General features: G+C 52.0%; 1 long non-coding RNA gene and 1 other non-coding gene across 2 annotated transcripts; one reads left to right on the top strand and one right to left on the bottom strand.

Annotated features, from left to right (window-relative positions):
- Positions 1-56: 56 nt before the first annotated feature.
- On the top strand, positions 57-21,601 carry LOC122690892. Its single transcript, XR_006340172.1, has 4 exons — positions 57-130; positions 19,977-20,128; positions 20,359-20,514; positions 21,484-21,601. It is a non-coding gene; the product is annotated as an uncharacterized LOC122690892 (long non-coding RNA).
- On the bottom strand, positions 14,576-14,648 carry TRNAE-UUC. The gene has a single exon. It is a non-coding gene; the product is annotated as a tRNA-Glu (tRNA).
- Positions 21,602-21,827: the final 226 nt, after the last annotated feature.

The raw sequence follows: 21,827 nt of genomic DNA, 5'->3' as shown, positions 1-21,827 counted from the left end.
AGCACTGTTTCTGGTTGTCTAGAAAATGAGCTTTTTTTTTTTTTTTGGCTCTTCTTCCAGGGGTCCTCTAAAGTCCAAGGTGCTGTCTGGATGTTAGGCTGGGGGCAGTGACCTGGTGTGAAGGTTGCAGGTAGGCTCTGAGTTGTATTGAAGCCATCTCTCTCTGGTCTGTGTGACCTCAGCATGTTTGCAACATCTCTGGGCCTCAGGAAAGCAGAGCTCTCTCCCTTTAGGTGCCTGAGGACAGGTGAATCCGAGGCAATGGGCAGGAGCTGTCCTTGTTATCACTGGTTCCCGTCAGCTGTGGAAGCTGAGCTGAGGCAAGAGTGGTCAGTGGACCTAGCTCAGGTAGCACAGAACACAGGTGACCCCTAAAACGGGCTGTCTGCTGCCCCAGCTCTGGCTTCCCACCTGCACAGGTAACAAGTCACACCTGCATGGGGCTGGCAGCCAATGATACCAGCCTGCAGGAGCCAATGCCTGTCTCCAGCCCTCCCCACAGGACCTACAGCTTTCTCAGTGGAAGGAGAGAGAGCCCTAGAACCCCAGAGTCCTCTTTGCCACCGCAGCACTTATCTGAGCATGTAATTACACATTCGGGAGTGGTGGGTTGATTTCTGCTCATACCTCACCCAGGCTTTGGGGGCTTTGCTCACATCAAGTCCCCAGCCCAAGGGTACCACTGGCTGGAGGCCACTGGAACCTAATGGGGCCTCAGGCCTGGCAGTGCCTGCCTCTTGCCTCAAGGACACCAAAGAGAAGGACTGACCTAGCTTACAAGCAAGCCATAGCAGTAACAGGGAGCTCGAATTGGCCAGTCCAACAGATATGACCTGAATGCTCTTTAGAAAAAACATCTCCCAGGGCAGTTTCATAATCTGCCTCGTAATGCAGATTTAGACAAGTTTTTACGAATGCACTTTTTAAAATAGGTCTTAATGGATCCTTTGCAGTAGTTACAGCCCATTGTGTAAATGCAAACAGAAGGTTTTTTGAAAACATGTATTATTGATCAGAAAGGCAGCAGCAATTAGAAGCCAGTATGTCATATCATTCAATACACACTTCCTATACAGTCCTGCTTGTGCTCATTCATAACTTTCTGACAAATTATCCTGTCACTGGGAAGCCTTTTCTTTTCCCTTTTGCTTCTAGAAGCAAAGGCGAACCTCTCCATCAGTTATTAGCTAGAGGTGAATGAAAAATTAAGCTTACCTTTACCATCACAAAACCTATTTATGAATTCTCCAGTTTCCAGACTGAAATGACAAAACCTTCAGGTAAGATGGATGATGCCTCTTGATTTGTTCTGTGGCCCACAGTGGAAAAACAAAACAAAACTGGTGACAGGTAGCATATGCTACCTGTCATATTCAGGTGGGCAGAATCACAAAGCCAGGGAGGTCTGCCTTGTGGCAGGGTTGCTTAGCCAGGGTCTACAAGGAGGGGCCTTGGATGTCCCTCCCTGGTCATGTAACCTAAAATGATCAACAAGCATGAAGTTGAGCCTTGTTTTTGCTCAAAAATTCACATCCGAGTCTTTATTTCACCTGATCTGCACATTTACCATTTATTCTTCTTCTTGAAAAGTTCATCTATTTAATAAATACTTGCTGGGCACTATTTTCCCAGCACCCTTTTCAAACTACAGTGAGATAAGCCAAGACCCTTCCTTTGGGGTGCTTCTCAAGGACAATCACCAACACATAAGGTACAGACACACAGAGCATTCACAAGTGACCCCAGATGGGGAGGGGCATGGGGCAGGGTGTCTGTCAGGGCGGATGTCCCGGGGAGTTGACTTTGGGCAAAGAAGACAGAGCTCTGGGGATGGTGCTGCCCACAGGGAGTGGGGGAAGTGACAGGGTGGGCCTTGGGGTTTCCTCTGTTGCCCCAGCAGGGATAAGGGGTCTTTGTCTCCCCATGAAGCACCTCCTTGGCAGCCTCACCTCACCCCTCTAGAAGGTGCAGTTCTGGTCTCTGAGAGGGTTACAGCCTGCAGGATTGGCAGAGTGAATGCTCTGACCCAGGCAATCTTTAGGAGTGGAAAAAGTCTGCTGTGTTCTTGGTGTGCTGACAAATAGGAAGTCCATTGACTTAATGTCCTGTAATGGCTTCTGAGGCCTCCTTGCCCAGGATGGGGTGGGTGCAGCTCCAGGCACGGTGTGCTGCTTCTACATCCATCTCAGGCCTGCGGGTGCTGAGGCAGTGTGTGTGTGGGGGTGCCGCCGTCCCTGAAAAGGAGGGGGAGGGGGGCCGGCCACCTGCCTGTGGGAGGGCATAACCTGTGTGGCTCCCCCAGCCGCCTGTGCTTACAGACAAGCCCGCGAGCAGCAGGGCACTGACTGACCCCCGTTCTCCCCACCCCAATCCAGGAAGTGCTCCTAAAGACCTTGTTCAGTGATGGCAGCAGCCCCGGGTGGCCAGGGGAGGTGGGGAGTGCTGTCTCGGGTAGATCTAGGGTGCCACCATTGCTTCCTCTCTAACACCTCCCTAAAGGTGGCTATCTGAACCTAGGTGCATGGTTGGGAGGTAGCTCCCAGCTCTGCTGTAGACACCTCACCCAGCCCAGGTGGGCACCCCTGAGCACCCCTGTTTGCTGAGAAGCTGGACAGCCTGGCCTTCATCCCCAGTGCTGTCCACAGAATGTTCTGTGATGGTGGTAACTTCCTCCTCTGTTCCATCCAATGTGAGGGCCACTAGCCAAGTGTGGCTGTGGAGCACTTGAGATATGGATGGTGCGACTCAGGAACTGAATTTACAATAATGTAAAATTAAGTAGTCATACATGGCTATGTACTTATTGGGCATTGATGCTCTAAGAAACACCTTCCCGGCTTTTCCCTGGGGCTCCTGGGCTGGGCAGGCTCCTAGCCCAAACCTCCCCCGCTGTGGGGAGAGCAGAGAAACCAGAGCCTGCTGAGTCCCAGTGGGCTGTCTGATCCAGCAGCTTCCACTCTGTTTCCTGGTGGATTGAAAGTGCCAGAGCCCCCACCCCCACCCTCAACAGCAGCAGTCTTGCTGGGGTTCCCCCTGGGCACACTCTCTCTCGTCCTGGGGAATCTTCTGTTCCCCTGCAGACCCAGCACCAAGCCTGACCACGTCTACTGAAACCCCTGCCTCCTGTAGGCAGAGTGGGCGTTGGAGGGCCCTGTTCTCAGGGGCCTCTTTGGAAAGGGGCTGATGAGCTCATGCATGTTAATATGTTGTGATGAAGGGCTGTCAGGGGACTCTGTGCAGCAGCCTGAGACCCAAGGGCTTGCTTGCTGGGGCTGGGAGCTCAGCATCTAGCCCCTCTCCAGGGCCTACCTCCCTCTGCTCCCGAGCCACCCTGCCTCCAATGGTCTCAGACTCCCTACGTGTTCTGTGGCCACTGACCTCCACTGGCTGTTCCTTCTGTCTTCCTGCCTGCCTCTGGCCCCCTCTGTTGTTCAACTCTTAATTGTCACTCAGAAGTCTGGGCTCCAAGATACCACTCTCCCTAGCCGATACTCAGATGCTCCATCTAAACAATTTGAAGGGAACCCAGTATGCTTCCTGGGTTTCCCTGGTGGCTCAGTGGTAAAGAATCTGCCTGCGTTGCAGCAGTCACAGGAGACGTGGGTTTGATCCCTGGGTTGGGAAGATCTTTGGAGGAGGATATGGCAACCCACCCCAGCAACCTTGCCTGGAGAATCTCACAGACAGAGCAGACTGGCAGGCTACAGTCCATGGGGTCACAAAGAGTTGTACCCGACTGAAGCAACTGAGCACACACACACACACATGCAGTGTGCTTCCTGTTTTGTTTTTGTTTTTGTTGTTGTTTTGGCCATGCCCTGCAGCATGTGCGAGCTTAGTTCCCCAACTAGGGATCAAACCCATGTCCCCTACATTGGGAGCATGGAGTCTTAACCACTGCACAGCCAGGGAAGTCCTGCTTCCTGGTTTAACTGTGCTGGATTTATCTCCCGGCCCTCTCCGTGGGGACATGATGAGGACTCAGGGTGCTAGTTGGATGACCTGCTGTGAGGAATGGCCCTGGAAGCTAAGAAGACAGCCTGGGCAGAGGCACAAGGTGCATTCAGGAGGCAGGAGGTAGGGCAGGGCCATCTGCTGTGACAGCATCAGTCCTTACCGGTGCACACTCACACCCCTCTGCCCCCAACTCCCTCTGGGCTGCCTCCTTGGTGTGAACAGAAGCCTGTTGAGTCTGTAAACATCAGTGGAAAGGGTGACAGGAGCAGGGCTGGAGCCGGAAGACAATCCACAGGGAGGGAACAGGAGGCCCCAAATAAATCATTCAGGGCCTGACATTTGGAGCGTTTGAGTTTGAGACCAAACACAGATGCCCTTTAGATAAATACATTCTTGAGACGTGTTCCACAGGAGAAGTTTATGACTTGAATAGTTTTTTAGTGTCAGATGAGCATCAGGAAGTGTTTTGTTGAGAGACCTTCTCTTAAAAGCTCAGAATCCTTCTCCTCCCTCTGGCCCTTTAAACAGAAGGATACAGGGATCCTCAACAAGGGGAGCTTCTCTTTCTCCAGGTTCCCTGGGGATTGGCCCTGGGCTGGGATTGCTCAACTGAGGAATGTTCTGGAAGGTTCTGAAGACCTCAGTGCTCCAGGCCAGCAGGGTTGGGGGTGAGGGTCTCTCAGGAAGCTGATTTAGAAGCGTAGAAGTACCCTCCTCACTCAGAGCAGCTCTCCCACTCCCCACCCCCAATTCCTCTCTCCACAGAGGTCCACAGGAATGAGAAGGGCTGTGTGGAGATCGTGGGTCCCCCTCAAGCCTACAGAGGTTGGCAATTTTCTGTGGGTTGGAAACTTTACAAAGTTCCCCTATGCTGAAGCCCAGGAATACAAAGGAGCTGGGCTCACTGCAGGCCCTACGCCAGAGAAAGGAGACATGAGGAGAAGGTCAGATGCAATCATGTCTGGAAGCTTCTCCCTTCTGGCTTAGAGACAGGCCCCTACCTGCCCATCCCGGGCTCTGTCCCAGGACCTCCAGGGAGCCCTGCGGCTGCTCTCTGCCCAGCTCCAGCCCGGACACCAAGTAGCCACTGATGGGGCTGCTTCTACTACCCTGTGTGTGCTGCTCAGCCCTTGCCCTGCCCCCCAAGACAGGGGCTGCATTGTGAGGGGTGGATGCAGTTGCAACCTCTGCGAATTGTAACCTGTCCTTGAATGAGGCTACCATGGAAGAACTCACCACAGATTGTCTGTGCTGTGACTCAGCCACACAGGGAGGCCCCCTGGCTGAGCCAGGCAGAACTTGGGCTTGTCTTTCCACCACACGTGGGTGTGGGTGGGCTGGGGGCACACAGGAAGGCCTAGGACCTGGCTCACGGAAACCACATGGATGGAACTGAAAGGAAGCCCATGTGAACTTTGTGGGCACAGCAGTCCACCTCCTAGTACAGCTGTGAGATGAGCACTCAGGTGGTGGGGGATGGGAGAGAAGGGACCACTGTGTCTGTGCTGTTCTCCACACAGGACATCTCCCGGGGGCAGGAGAAAGGTTCTAATCAATCAATACACCAAGACTCCACACTGATTTCAGGGAGGGCCCCTCGTTTCCCTTAGGTGACTTCTGAGGACACCCGGAACCACATTTTCAACCACTCCTATAACTGAGAAACTGCTGTAACTGAGAAACTGAACCTTGGCTTTTCCACGTCTGTGGATAATTCTGCCCTCCCACTCCACCCCTCCATCTCCCACCCCCTAGCAATGGCCCTCAGAGGCCTGTCTCAGACCCTCTCTTTGCCCCAGATCCCTGGGGTCTCATGGAAAGCTGATTCAGAAGCTTAGAAGCATCCTCCTCACTCACAGCAACTCTCCTTCCCCTCCCCAACCCCCACCCCCTCCTACCCACAGGAACCTGATGGCTGGTCTACAAGATGTATTTATCTAAATGACCAGATCACTCCCTGTCCTAGTCATTTCATCCATGGCTGTGTCAGGCAATGAATGAACAGGGAGACTGATGCAGAGAGGCCGGGACTGAGCAGGCACCTGGGTGCCTGCTCTCCTCCCTACCCCCGCCCCGGGGCCCCGAGCTTACCTCCTTCGCTCCTGGGACTTGCCCAGACCCTCATCAGGAGTCCACCTCAGGGATGGAAGAGAAGAGTTTGGATGAAGCACCTATGATCTTCTAAAGCTTCGCTCCTGCCTCATAATTGTTTCCTTACAGGATCCAGACCCTTCGATACAGCTGATTCTCTAACACCATTCACAACCTTTTTTTGTTTTCTTCACGGTTGTCTTGGAAGCAGCTGCCCACAAATGCAAGCAGCCTTCGTCTTTGGGGGCTCCTGCGACCTTGCCTATGGTGGGGGGCAGGAGGGAGTGACCTCTGTTTTATTTCCCAGGTGGATACCCAGGCTGCAGAGGGGCTTTGCCTGGTTACCCATTTGTATCTGTAATTTATCAGCAATCTCAAAATCCTAAAGGTTGAATTATGCATGTCTGACCCCTGGAAGAAAAGCTGAGTGAGGTTTCCCTGGGAGGCAAAGCTCTGAGGCCTGAATCATCTCTCCTAGAAGAGGAGGCCGGCCTTGAGTGAGCACAGTGGGAATGGCTCATGGCTGTGGAGAACCTACATGGGGGCAGCCCTGGACTGGAGCTTCTAACTCATTCAGGGTCACAACACCCGCCTGGGTGGGAGTAGTGCCCCATTTTCCAGGCAGATTGCTGAGGTGCAAACCCAGCTGTTCCTTCTCTGGGCTTCTTGCCCTCACTTCACTGTGTTCCTGGTTTCCAAATTCTAGTGCAAGGCTGGTCAAACACACTGTGAGCCTGCCCCCAGGTTCTAACTCTGGGTGTGGGGGTAGGGTGACACATTGTCCTCGGGACTAGATCCCTGGGGCTGCTGATGCCGCTGGTACCCGGCCCACTGGGTGGGGATCAGCTGCCCAGAGCATGGTGCAATGGGAGAGACACAGGTGAGGATCTCAAAATGGAAGGTGCCTGCTTCACTCTGCTGCTTGCACGCCCTGTTCCCAGTGAGCCTCCCCTCCTCTGTGTCTCCTCCCTTTCTGCAGCCTCCATCTGCCCCTGGCTGATGCCCATGGCCCTGGCTTTGCTGGGAGCCCACCCAGAACTCACCTTCTCTGCTCCTCTTCAGGGACCCACCTGTGTTTACAGACAGCTGTCTCCTCCTAACACCCGTTTTTTTCAGCTGGGTCCCTCATGGGAGACTCAGACCCGACTGAGTCCACTGGGTGATCCAGCACACTCACTGTGCAGGTAAAGGGTGGTCATCTCTTTGTTTTGGCTGGATTCTACTGCCATCCAACTCTTGCATGGGGTGGAGCTTCAGAGAGTCTCCAGCAAACATGATTCTCTCATCTGCAAAGCAAGTGGGCTGTCACCATCACCCAGAACATGCCTGCTCCATTCCTCTGCAGGGACACACCTGTATTTGCAGACAGCTTTCTTCCCCTAACACCCATGTCTTCAACTGGGTCCTCAGAGCAAGACGGTTATTGCCATCATCCTGATGACCACATGTTTGGCTCTCGGGGACCTGGTCTCTGCCAAGCCATGGTCCCTTGACAGAGGCTAATTCAGGTCCTGTGCATGGCCAAGGGGGACTGGGGAAAAAGAGGAAAGAGAGGATGCCAGGGGACTCTGCCCCTTAGTCAGAGGCTCACAGGCCCCTCCAGACAGCGCATATACATGGCGGTGGTGGTGCTGGCAGCAGTGACTCTGGCTGGCCTGTGCATTGTTATTTCCAAAGACCGAGTCTTTGAAGCAAAGGAATTTTCATTCCTTTTACATTAATGAAAAAACTTGCAACCAGAGGAAGCACCCCACTAAATGACTGATGCTCCACAAGATACGCACTGTTCAGAAATGTCTCCTAGTCAATGAAGAAGTCAGTGGAATAAATAGTCAGTGGAATAAAAAGTAATCTGGCTACTCTAGGAATTAATATAAAAACATCAGATGCAGGATTTATAAGGGATGCCACCTCCAGCTAACCCTCCCTGGGTTAAATACCCCAAGGATGATGATTTACATCCTGTGCTGCAGGGCTCTGCCAGCATAATCGATAGGGGTGAGAAATGGGGCCACCCGGCCATGCTTGCCTGCAGGGCTGGGGAGGGGAACTGAGGGGGCACAGGGCAGCCCTGCAGGCTGCTAGGAGCAACAACCCATTTGAGCTGTCTGTCCTTTCTTCCCCTTCCTCTGCCTCACTGGTGAGCTCCAGACCCGTGGCCCACATGTTTCTGGAAGCCTGGGCCATGGTCCCACTGGTCCTCACCCCTATGCCCAGCTCCTCCAGGCCTACAGGAGGCGGCCTAGGGAGAGGAGGGCAGGGCAGGCTGAGCCAGGTGCTGCCAAGACCAGAGCAGTGGGACCCGCACCCCAACCCTGGAAGCCTGGGCAAACCTCCTGACAGTAAGCAATCACACAGCCATCTTTGCTCTGCAAGAATTACTGTCCCCAAGTCTTGGTTTAGGGTGAAACTTGCCTAAGCAACTATTTATTCCCACTGTCCCAGACTTAGGATCTGCTGTTGGATTTAAGCCCTTGTTGGGCATTCCTGGGGTGCTTCCCTGAGGGAGCTCCAGGCTGGGGCTCGTGCCCGGAAACAGATGGGCCTCACTGCAGCTACAGGGCTGGCTTCCCTGCTGTGCTAGGTGAGATGTGCATCATCCCCACTCCTCCATGGTGAGGGCTATGCCTGCTCAGTTTTGCCCCAGTGTGCACCAGCCACACTTGGCAGGGGCTGGGCAGTGGGTTGGACCAGCCGGTGTCAGGGCCAGCCAGGCTGCCCCTGGGGGGTGGAGCGGGGGCCAGAGGAATATCCTGTCATCTGGCCCTTGATGTTGAGGCCCCGGAAGAGGTGAAAGCAAGGAAGACAAAGTGTTTACTTACTCCTCAGCCCCTCCCTGCCAAGCCTCCCATGGTCCCTCAGCCACACTCTCTACTCTGGAGTTGCAGCAGCTGTTGGGGGAAGGGGCACCAGCCTCTCATCATGCACTGCCCAGCCCTCTGCTCTAGCATTAAGCCTAGTCATTGCCCTTCAGGAGTGTCATCTTCTTCTCTAACCATCCAGCCCTCAAGGGAAATTCCTGTAGGGCTGGCAGTGAGGAAAGTCTGCGGGAAAGAGAAACTAGGGTTCCTTGTTCTTGATCCCACAAGAACCTGGCCCTTCCCCGGGAGGCCTACTGGTGTCTCCTTAGCACATCCACCCTGAGCAGCCTGGCTGAGTGCCCCGGTGTCCGCCACACTTCTGTTCACACCCACACTGAGTGGGCCCAGCACAGGCCTCCATGCCTCATGTGAACTAAAGCCAGGGACAAGTGACCCTGAGCAATCTCAGGGACAGAAAGGCCCAAAGGGACCACTCGGTCTAAGCCTTATCACAGAAAGACTGAGGTTCCACTGAGACTGGCCAAGGCCACAGGGTAAAGCTGGCCTCCTGGCCTGAGGGCAGTGCCCTCTGCCCTCTGCCTGCCAAATCACCCTGATGCTGGTCTAGGCTACTGTGCAGTCATCCTCAGTCCTACTAAAGGGAGAAACATAAACTCAAATACGATTTTCATTGTATCAGGAGTTGAATGGTGTCCCCCCAGATCCATATATTAGAGTCCTGACTCTGTTAGCTTAGAATGTGATCTGATTCAGAAACAGGATCTTTACAGATGTAATCAGGTTAAAATGAGGTCACTGGGGTGGGCCCCAATCCAATATCACTGGTGTCCTTATAAAAAGAAGGAATTTGGACAGAGTCAGGCCCAGAGGGAAGGTGAGGTGAAGAGACATAAGCTGAGGAGAGAGCCCGTCGAAAGATCCTCCCATCACAGCCCTCAAAGGAACCAGCCCTGATTTCAGACTTCCGGACTCCAGAACCGTGAGATAATAACAAGCCATGCAGTCACCGGAAACTGATGCAGACTGGAAAGAAGGTCCTGGTAATGAACATAGAGCACTATTAATTTTACTTTTTTGGTGGGGGGTGCTTTTGGTGTTTCAGATTTTGCTGTTGTTTAGTCACTAGTCGTGTCTGACCCTTTGTGACCCCATGGACAGTAGCTTGCAGGCTGTTCTGTCCATGGGATTTTCCAGGCAATCATACCGGAGTGGGTTGCCATTTCCTTCTCCAGTTCCAATTATTTGTATGCTTTTAGTTTTCATTATGAATTCACAAACTGGGGTGTATTTATCAACGGTCAGAGACTCAGGAGAGGATGCTGATGGGGAAGTCTGCTCAGTGCATTCTAGGAGCTGAGGCCCTCCTGGGATGTGGGTTCCCAGGTTGCTGGGATAGAGGGCAGAGAATTGCTGGATATGTGTGTGGGCCACTGAAGTGTGAAATGGATGAGGACACTATAGCCCACATTTCCCGCTGTCTTAGTGATGTTTTCTGTCCACACTGATGGCAGTGACCTTGATCAGGAACCCCATGGTGACCCATACAGGGCACCTCCATCCAGCCAAAGAGATGGAAGCAATGGGCTACTGAGTGCTTACTTGTCCCTTCACATAATAACAGGTCAGTGTTGTTCTACTGAAAAGGACTTTGTGGGCATTACTGCTGTAGGCGTAATCACACAATATGAATTCTAAACAAAATCACAGACCCCCATTTGGTGAAACTTATTCCAGGGAATTTCAGTGTATTGTTTGACACCCTGTTGACTCACACTGCTTAGTGCATTTTTGCTCTCACAGCAGCTCTGTCACTACTGGGTTTCAGTGGAGGCTTAAAAAAAGCAATTTCTCTGCAGGCCACAGCTCTAAGATCACAGGAGGGATTCACAGACCTCACAACCTTTGGGAAAATGACCAAATATCAAAACTAGTACCAAACATTTTGCTACCAAGAAGACATTTCCCATTAAACAGAAACCCCCAGGGACTTCCCTGGTTGTCCAGTGGTTACAAATTCACCTTCCAATGTAAGGAGTGTGGGTTTGCTCCCTGGTCAGGGAGTTAAGATTCCCACATGCCTTGAAGCAAAATAAGTAAATAAAACAGAAGCAATGTTGTAAATATGAACTTTCCTGGTGGCTCCAGACAGTAAAGGACTTGCCTGCAGTGCAGGAGACCTGGGTTTGATCCCTGGGTTGGGAAGATCCCCTGTAGAAGGAAACGGCAACCCACCCCAGTATTCTTGCCTGGAGAATTCCATGGACAGAGGAGCCTGGCAGGCTACACCATGGGGTCGCAAAGAGTCAGACACACCTGAGTGATTAACACTTCCACTTTCAATGCTGTAACAAATTCAGTAAAGACTTTTTAAATGGTCCACATCAAAAAATCTTAAAAAAATATAAATAGAAACCACTTCCAGGAATGAGACACTTCCTCTCCCACATATGGCAGACCCTCTGGAGTAGCTCTCACTGACCCAAATGTACTAGAGCTCCCCCAGGACAAGGAACTCTGTGTCCACCCATATTCTCAGTCGGTCATCCACAGAGCAGGTGCTGCGTCCCTGGGTCAGAGAAATTCAGGGAAGTCCAAGAGATCATCAAGGGCAGCATTCTCACTGTCTATTACTCAATAACAAGCCATCCCCAAACTGTCTTAAAACAACACCGTTATTTCTTTTGCTCACGAGTCTATAACATGGGCAGTCCTCAGCAGGCATACCTTGTCTCTGCTGCACTCCGCTTAGCTTAGGGTGGCTCACAGCAGGACTGGAATCACATGACTTGTGTCATGTAGAATCACATGGACTTCCTCACATGACTGTGTGTGGTGCTGGTTGCTAGCCCAGACCCTCTGCCTTCACTGGAACTGTCCACCAGGGCACAGACATACAGCCCTGTAGGAGCTGGGCTTCCTTACAATATGGCGGTCAAAGTCGTATCACCTTCTGTATCCTCGTCTCCAAAGTCCCCCTGCATCCCTCCGTCACATTCTATTTATCATAGCAGTCACATAGTCCAGCCCAATTTCTAGGAGAGGGGAAACAGAATCCATCTCTGGATGGGGGTGGTGGTGGCAGGATTCTGGAAGAGCCGGCAGGACAGAAATATTGCTGTGGTCATTTGCAGCCTGCGACATCCTGGTCCAGAGGTCACACTGGGGAGTCTGGGTCAAGGGGGCAGGTTCCCAATGTGGTCCACCATCAGGAGTTAGGGACAGAGTCCAAAAATGCCTCCCTACTGCTCCTGAAGTGAGTCTGAGCTAACACTGAACAGGCCACACCTGTGTCCCCTTTGGCTCCGTAGGCCCATCGGCACAAAGACCAGCAATAATCCTCTCTCAAGACTCCTCAGCTTCAGCTGTCTGTAATGCCAGGACTCTCTGATCTATGGAATGAGTCATCAGTGGCATCTCCTTCAGCAAATGACCCATTCAAAGGGAAGATTTGTCATGCCTGGGGCATTTTATGAATGTTGTTGCTTTGTCTGGCAAGCTGTGATTCCATTAGGAAAAACAGCCGGCATGAGATGATGCTGCCAGGGCAGATGCTTGGATCGAGGGCACATGGGGGGGACCGGTGACCCGTACCGTGGCTGCTTCCTCCCACCTACCTGAGGGGGACCCTGGGTGCTCAGCTCCTCCCAGCCAAATCATAGAGTGGAGGTTGCAGGCTCAAGCTTGCACTCTACATTTGTGACACCTGTGTGAGACAAAACAACCCTGAGCTGGGCTCCCCTGGACCCCAACACAAGGGAGGAGCTGGCCAGGCTGCAAAGACAGCTGTCTGCACCCAGGACCCAGGCCCATGCCCTGGTCTTCCACTGCCTGGTATGGGTGAGTGTGCACCACCACCTGAGGCCCGTGCACCTGTTCACAGGTGACACTCACCTGGCAGCGACAGGCAGCAAAGGGCTCAGCTTCAGGAGTGCTGGATGCCAGGGGCACACCCTCTCCTCCTTCCCTTGCTTTCCCCATGAGGCCTAGCACAGTGCTGGGCACACACAGGGTCCCGTGGCCTCCTGCTCATTCTCAGAACAGGTCAAGGAAGACATGGACCTCAGGGTCTCTGAGATGGGGCAGAGTGGGCTGTGGCTGTGATGCTAGGCCGGGCTGCTATGAGGACCCCAGAGGGCTGGGGTGGGTGTGTTCCTACCCCTGGTTGGAGTTCCCTCCAAATTCTGGATCAAACTATTGGATCTGAGACTCAGAAGGGACTGCAGCCATCTCCAAGGTCAATGGAAGAAAAGGGAGCACTTGAGTCCTCAGAAAGTGAGGGTCCTGGGCTCCTTGGAGCCTCTTCCACTCCTGGTCTGACCCCCGCATTTCTCTCCTTGTCACTAATCCCCATGGCCCCTCCCAGAGATTCTGTCCAATTACTGAGCCCTTCCTCAGCTGCAAACCCCCTGTCATCAGTGCAGAAAGGGTTCAAAGTGGTGCCTGCCCCAGGGTGGGGGTGAAACAGAGCAGGGTATGGGCGAGGGCTCTGGGAACTGAGTGTGATAAGGACAATCCACGGACATCTCTCTTCCTCTTCCCAACACTGCCCCCCAAATGTTCCTATTCACCCGGCAAAGCTCGACCTTGGGTGGCCCAGTTTTCTGCCTCCCCCGAGTCCTCGCCTGGCTGGAGGAGGTGAGGGAGGCTGTCTGTGTTCAGGACCCTCTCTCCACAACAGTGGTCTCAGCCACCCTGGTTGCTCGCTCCCTGTCTTCTGTGCCTCCGCAGCCCTCACAGCCACCTCCCTGGGCCTCCAGATCTCTTAGAAGGACCTACTCAGCCTTTTCCAGTCCGTCTGCACTACCCACTCAGTCACAGCTCCTGAGCCTTGTGCATCGTCTTGCTGCAGCTTGAACCCACTTCTCAGGCTTCCTGGATCACTCCCTGTCAGAACATGCTGGAATGCTCCTCATCTTCAAACCCAAACTCCAAGACCTTGTGCCTATCCCTTATTCCTTGGCTCTTTTTCTGGGGGGAGGAGGGGCCTCATTGCTCGCAGGATCTTTGTTCTCCAACCAGAGATCGAACCTGTATCTCCTGCAGTAGAAGCATGGAGTTTGAACCACTGGACTGCCAGGGAATTCCCTCGGCTCTCTTGACAGGTGTTATCTTTGTAACCACCTCCTTTTCTGGCCCCTGTGGTCCCTGCAGCCCCCTGCAACCCCTGTGGGCCCCGCCCTGCCCTGACTCTGGCTTTGTCTAAGCCTGAAAGCTGAAGGACCTCCACCCAATGGGCCAGAAGTGACCCTCTGCTGTCCACGTACACTCAGCTCCTGGCAGCACTGGACTGCTCCTCCACCTGCCTGCACACCCGCACCCCCTCCTCCGCCCCCATCCCCAGGCCTCTCCTCACTTGGCTTCCTGGATACACCTCCTCCTCTTCTTCATCTGTGTGCCTTCCTTGTCTCCATTACTAAACATGGATGTGTTCACAAAAGATCCCCAACCTGGGCCGTCAGTTTAGCCCACACTGACTCCTCAGTGACCGCATCCAGACCCAGCTTGAAACCCAGTCCACCCCCCCCAACACTCTCCTCCATCCCCCATCTATTCCCAGCCTCTCCTCCCCACTAAAGTCCACTCACTAAGCTGCCTGCCCTCCATGGACTCTCTGCATGGCCCCCAGAGGGCATCTCAGGTTTAATGCATCAAAAGTAAACTTTTTTTTTTTTTGTGGCTGTGTCATGTGGTTTGCAGGATCTTAGTTCCCCAAACTGGGATTGAACCAGTGACCTCAGCATTGAAAGTATGGTGTCTTAACCACTAGACTACCAGGGAATTCCCAAAAACAAACTCTTAATTTCCACTTTTCCCATCCCCAAATCTTGCTTGTCCTTCACTTATTCCCATCTTAGTAAAAGGGTTCATATTCACTCAGTTTCTCAGGACAAAGACCAAAGAGTTACAAGTGATTCCCTTCTCTCTTTCATACCTTGAATCTGACCCAACGGCATGTTCTGCTGGGTCTCCAGAACATACTCAGAATCTCATCCATCTGCATTGGTCCAAGCTGCTGTCCTCTCCAGGCTGTCACAGTGGCCTCCTTCTCAGGCTCCCACCATTGTTTCATCCCCTTCCCACAGTCCCAGAGGGGTGCTGGGGAAAAACTCAGCCCGTTGCATGGAGCAGGCAGCTGAGGTCCCAGCCCCACCAGGGTGGAATCTCAGCAGCTGCACCAGCTCACCTGCCCCTGAGCCTGCATCCTGAAGGGTAAGTAGTCCACAGCCAGCTCAGATGGGTGGCTGTCACCCATCTGATGCTCACCCACCAACCTCTGCTCACCCCACCTCCCTGACCTCAGCCTCCCCCTGCCTCCTCCTCCCCTCCCTCTTCTCCTCCTTCTCACTCCACTTGGGCTTCTCCAGCCTGTTGTAGGTGTGTGCTCAATTGCTCAGTCGTGTCCAACTCTTTGTGACCCCATGGACTGCAGCCCACCAGGCTCCTTTGTTCATGGGGATTCTTCAGGCCAGAATTCTTGAGTTGGTTGCCATTTCCTCCTCCAGGGGCTCGTCGCCTCTTAGGGATAGAGCCCTTGTCTCCCTTGTTTCCTGCATTGGCAGACGGAGTCTTTACCACTGAGCCACTTGGGAAGTGCCCCGCCCACCCCAGGACTGCTCTTCTTTAAATATAGCAAGCCTGTTGGTACTGGGGACTCTGCACTGGCTGTCCCTTCTATCTGGGAGATGCTTGCCCTTGACCTCTCCTTCACTTTGCCCAGATGTTGGCTCAGATGTTCCTCAGTGGCCATGCTCTAAGAAGCAGTCTCCCATGCTCTCCCTGCTCCACTGGGCTTTCTTTAGAATCCTGTTATGTTTGCATGGTTATATTTGTTGGTGTGCTTTGCACGTGCATGTATGGGTTTACATGAATGTAAGCTTCCAAGAACAGGGAGTTTGCTCTTTTGTGTCCCTAGTGCCTAGAATAATACTTGGAACATAGTAGATGCTCAAATAGCTGTTGATTAACTCAGTAAATGAGATGATGTTGCATCCACATCAGGACATGTGGGTTCCTGGGCCTTCCCAATAGCTGTGTGCTATTCCACAGGTGGACATGCTCAGGTTTAATTATCTGGCCCCTCACTTGAGGACATTTATCATTCTTATTCTTTTGCTACAATAAACAAAGTTGCATTGCACATCTTTGTACACCCATCTTTGCATTTATGTGTGAATATAGTGAAAAATCAACAATTACAGGCTCTGCACTTGCTGGATCAAGGAGTGTGTGCATTTAAAGCTTTGGTAGATAATCCTAAATTGTCACCCAAAAATATTTTTTACCAAATTATGATTTTTGAATTTTTAAAATATTTGAAAATCCATATGTCAAAGAATGAATTAGCCTCACTCCTTTAAAGAGCTCTTGAAACTGAGATCAGGCTCTGCGACTGAGTGTCATTTCACAAGGGTGAGACTGAGTCTCAGGGAGGGCATAGGGACTGTCATTCCTTGGCCATGGCCATGGTAGTCAACACACTCCAGCCCTGGGGTCCCACACCCTAGCCTCTTTCACCCTTACAGAATCAGCCTTCAGTGCCTGTCACTGGCTGACTTTGGGAAAAATTAAGGACGGTCACTGAGAGTGGAGGGCTGTTATTATTCTGTATTGTCAGGAACTTCCTGAAGCACCAACCCAATAAGGATCTATTCAATGCTGGCTATGTGCTGCAACAGTGTGGACACAGCCTTCAACAACCCAGAAAAGCTTGGCCTTCAAAGAGCTTGCAGGGCATTCAAGGAGACAGATAATGAACAGGAGAGTACATCAGATGGGAAGGAAGGATATGAGAAAGCCAAACCAGCAGAAACCGTATGACTGCCAGTTTCAGATGGGGCTTCAGGTCTTCACACCTCTGAGTTCTCACACTCTTGTGCAGCTCCCTCCCTCCAAGTTTGAACTGGACCTGGGACTTTCTTTTAATGACTAGGAAAGGCAGAGTGATGGGCTGGCACTACCAAGACTAGGTTACAAATGCCTGTGAGGGGACTTCCCTGGCAGTCCAGTGGCCAAGACTCTGCACTCCCAATGCAAGGGGCTCAGGTTCAATCCCTGATTTTGGAACTAGATCCCACATGCTGCAACTAAAGATTTGGCACAGCCAAATTACTTAATTAAAAAACAAAACAAACGTCTGTGAGTCTGTCTCACTGGCACGCCCTCCCTTTCCCCTTGCTCACATTGATGTTTTGAGCAGCACAGGAGGGCCCATGTGCCAGGGACTGAGGGCAGCCTGGGAAGAGACAATTACTGCCCACAGCCTCATAAGACAGCCTTATGCAGACCCAGCCCTGAAAGGACCCCAACCTAGCTTGCCTGAAGTTATGAGAGACCCAGAGGAATAACAAGACCACACCCATATTCCTGACCCATAGAAACTGTAAGATAAACATGCAAATACTGTCTTTAAGCTTCTACGTTTTGGGCTAACTTGTTACTCAGCAATAGCTAACTCACACAAAGGGGAATAGAGAGTGCCAGGGAGGTGATGCAGTTTAAAATAGGATAGGAGGGAAGGAATTATTTGAGAAGACTTGAAGAAGGGGGAGACTGAGCCTTGGGATTCCAGGGGCAGAGTTGGATTTTGGATGGCAGTTACAAGGGTGGCTGGAATAGAGTGAGAGGGGCAAGAGGCAGGGGCAGGAAAAAGATGGATGGAAGGATGTCACGCTAGCATTTTTTTTTTTTGACCCTGAACTTGGGCAAAGGGGGATTTTAAGACTTTGAGCAAATGCACATTTCAACAGGGTCCAGGTGGGTGATAGGTTTAAGGGAAGGTGGAGGGTAGCAGGGAGATGGCCAGAGGTGTCAGGTCCCCAGTTTACATGAAAGGTGACCATAATAATAGACGTAGGGTGTGAGGGAAGAGTTCCTACATCTAAGGGGTGGGGTGTAGGGGGCAGGTTTGGGGAAACCTGGCGGTTGGGGTTCACAGGCCCAAGATGCCTGTCCGACCTTGAGGCGGAGGGCTGAGCAGGCAGTTGGGTCAGGCAGTGTGTACAGTATTTAAGGCCACAGGACAGGAGTGAGCGTGGGGGTAGGTGAGGAGAGGACCAAGGGGTGGGAGTGAGGCAGGGAGTTTGTAGTCCAGCCAAGGACAGCATGGGACCAAAGTGCTGGGTTACCGAGAGTTGAGGCTGAGCACTGGGACTTAGCAACTGGGACGGTCAGTGTAGAGTGAGTCCAACAGAGGCCTGTCTGAAGGACGAGGAAGTAAGCATATTTGGATCTGGTGGGAACAGACACAGTGTGTCTGCAGAGGGACACACTCAGGACACAACATCAAGGGAGGGAGTGGGAACCAGGCCCAAGACAGGGAGAGGGCAACAGCCCTGGGAGCTGGTGGGGAGTCAGGGCATCTGGTCCTCGGGAAATTCCAAGGACCCGGGTGCCCCTGCAGTTCATGCCTGCCCCCGGCCCCCCGCCTCACTAGCAGACTAGTTACCCTGGGGGTATCAGCAGGGCTGGAGATAAACTGGGCAACTGCCTTCGGAATTTCCTGACCTGGATGAGGTTCAGCCTTTAATCTCATGTTGTATCTATAGCCTTGTCTCATGTGGTTTGTGAGAAGCTGGGGAAAAAAAAGAAAAGGGCTGATAAGCTTCACAGAGGGGAGGAGAGACCAACCCAAGACGTTTTGAGTGAGCTCCAAGGTGCCAGTGAGGGGAAGGACAGAGACTCAGGGGGCATGGGTCTGAGCTGAGGGTGCAGCCAGGGGATGCCGAGTGTGCCAGGCTGCAAGACCAGCCCCGGTCAGACACCCGCTGTGGGGCTGGACTTCCCAAGCCTGTTTCTCCATCAGACAAATGGTGTGCCTGGGAACACCACCTCACAGGCTGTAGAGCAGGAGCAGGAGGTGGGCAGGGAGGGACCTTGTGTCCTTCTGGGAGAGGGACTCAGGTGGCACCAGTGGTGGGGGGTGGGGAGAGTGCCCTGGAAAGTCGAAGTGTTGCTCTGTGTGATGGGTGGGAGGGTGGTGCAAAATCGTATCTGTGAAAGTATAAACCTACCACTGAACTGAGGAAAAATGCCGTCTGAAACAGCATCTGCTTCCCTTCCTCTTTGTCTGGGCCCAGGAGGATTTGCTGCCTCTCAGGGGCCAAGAAAGCAGGTAGGAAGAGCAGGACGCGAGGGCTGGATGTCTTGACAAATTGAATTTTCCTTCTTTTCTGGCCTCCTGGGGGAGATATTGTGTCCTGCATTGATGCAAATGTGTTCAAAGTGCACTTTCCACAGACTCAGAAATAACGAGCTGCCTTTCCGCTGAGGCCTGGGACCATGGCAAGGACCCTTTTGCTGAAGGTGGCCCGTGGCTGGTCACAGAATCTGTGGCTGGCACAGCGGCAGAGTCCAGGTGCCATGATGGGTGAGCCAGGGGAGCCTGCAGAAGGCATGCAGAGAGCAGCAACCCCAGGAAGCATCTAATATACTCCTTTTGCTGTGGGGAACCAGGGCCCAGAGAAGGCACTGAGCTGCCTGGGGCAGGCAGGGAGTCCTGGGCACCTGGCCTGCTTCTCCCTGCCCCACCCTCCAGGCCATCTCAGACCAGGTTTGCTTCTGGGAAGGAGCAAGGAGCTGTCAGCCAGCAGTTGGTCTTCAGCCAGGAGTTTGGGCTTTGGCCAGGAGTTGGTATTTGTTAAAAGAGATGGAAAAGGTGAAACTGTTATCAAGAGGCGGTATCTGAGGGCTGAGTTCACTGCAGGGTCTCAGGAACTAGATAGCATCAGCCTGGCCTGCTCAGAGGACATGAAGGAAAACTAGGGCAGTCACACATGGGAGTCGCCTACTCTCCAGCTGGCCTGCCCAGTGCTCCTGAGAGCCCGGAAGATGGAAAACAGGTTAACAAGTCCGGGAGGAAATGAGCAGAGATGCCTTTGCTGCCAAGGGCTTGGTTCAGCAACCCGATTGCTTCTGGCTTCCTCACCGGCCTGAGGCTGGTAGTGATGGCCATTTCTGGCAGAAGGATGTCTGGGTTTGAAAGTTGGAAAGGAGTTCTTTGGAAGCCTCGGATCCTGGTCTGCATGGTTCTCAGCTTTGCTGTCTCAAGAAAATGTGGGCTCCCAGGTGGTCCCCATGGCTCAATATTTGCCTCTTGTTTCACAACAGGTGGGCCTCTATTTAGATGGAACCCAAGAGCGGAAGAGGGTTCTGCTGCTGAGAAAACGTTTGGTGAACTTCACTACCCACTCCTGATTCACTGAACATGGTCACGGATATTCCTTTCATGGGATAAAGAAAATAGTGGCAGACTCGGCAAGGTCATTCTTACCTTCCTTTCCCTTATGATCTGCACTAATTGCGGCTGGAAAGCTAATTAAATTCCCAGCCTGTCTTGAACTAAGTGTGGTCAAATAATACAGTTCTAGTAAATGAGATATAATTGGCAGTCAGCTGGGGGGTTCTGGGCAGACTTGTTTTCTTGATTAAAGAGCCATAGGTGGCTGGTATTTCTAATTTTCTCTCCATTTCCCTTTTTCCTGCCTTGCAGGTGGATATGACACCAGGAGTTGTGGCAGTCATGTTGTAACACTGAGGCAGAACACATGAAAAAGAGGCAAAGTCCTTATGGAGACAGGGCTTGACATGGCTGAGCTGTTGAACCTAGGCCAGCAGCTGTCAACTCACAGGCCTCTTGTAATCTGAGGTAAAACCAAGCTTTATTTGTCTAAGCTGTTGTGTTTGGAATTTCTGCAGCTGAAAGCACTGCTGGCTAATGCACACCACTATGACAAAGTATCAGCCAGCATCACAGGTGACAGTGAAACCCTACCTGCATTCCCACTACATTTTGAGATAGGGGTGTGTTCGCTGTAACCACCAAGAATGATAACAATACAAATAACATTTCTGAGTATTCATTACATGCCAACAACTATCCTAAGCAGTTAGCATATTGGCTCATCTGATCTTCCAACAATCCCATGGGGAACATTTTACAGGTGTCAAAACTAAGGCACAGAGAGGTTGAGGGAACTTGCTCAAGTTAGTAAGCAGTGAGCCAAGATGTGAATTCAGAAAGTCTGGCTCGAGGATCCATCCTCACAGTCACATGTGATACTCACCCTCTCTCTCTCTACAATTAAGAGTCAGGGGAAGCTGGAGCCCATTATACAGAGTGAAGTAAGCCAGAAAGATAAAGAACATTACAGCATACTAACACATATATATGGAATTTAGAAAGGTGATAACGATAACCCTATATGCAAAACAGAAAAAGAGACACAGAAATACAGAACAGACTTTTGAACTTTGTGGGAGAATGTGAGGGTGGGATATTTCAAAAGAACAGCATGTATACTATCTATGGTGAAACAGATCACCAGCCCAGGTGGGATGCATGAGACAAGTGCTCCGGCCTGGTGCACTGGGAAGACCCAGAGGAATCGGGTGGAGAGGGAGGTGGGAGGGGGGATCGGAATTGGGAATACATGTAAATCCATGGCTGATTCATATCAATGTATGACAAAACCCACTGGAAAAAAAAATAAAAATAAAAAAAATTAAAAAAAAAAAAAAAAGAGTCAGGGGAGACCAGCATAGCCCTGATCGAGGCTTCTTGTCCTGAGCTTCATGGCTGCCTCATTCCTTCCTTTCATGCACTTCTCCGGGGAAGCCAGCTACCTGCTAAAGGAGGGTGGAGAGCCAGGATCAGAGCTGGAGGAACTGCGATCTGAAATGTTTGACAGCCTCGGGCTGGGGCAGCCTTTGGGGCTACTTCACAGACAGCCAAGACCCCTCCTCTGCTCCAGGGCATGTATGAGTGAACATTGTCAATATTTTTTCTCTTCCTTCTCCCATTTCCCAAGTTGATTAACCCCACTTCTGATGAACATCTTTTTCATTTATTTTTAAAGCTACTTTAGTATTCAGTAATGGTGAAGGCAATGGCACCCCAGTCCAGTACTCTTGCCTGGAAAATCCCATGGACAGAGGAGCCTGGTGGGCTGCAGTCCATGG

This window comes from Cervus elaphus, chromosome X (genome assembly GCF_910594005.1).
Source record: "Cervus elaphus chromosome X, mCerEla1.1, whole genome shotgun sequence".
In the NCBI taxonomy this organism is placed as follows: Eukaryota; Metazoa; Chordata; class Mammalia; order Artiodactyla; family Cervidae; genus Cervus; species Cervus elaphus.
The sequence above is the reverse complement of the archived record's forward strand: the minus strand, read 5'-3'. Positions and strand labels throughout refer to the sequence as shown.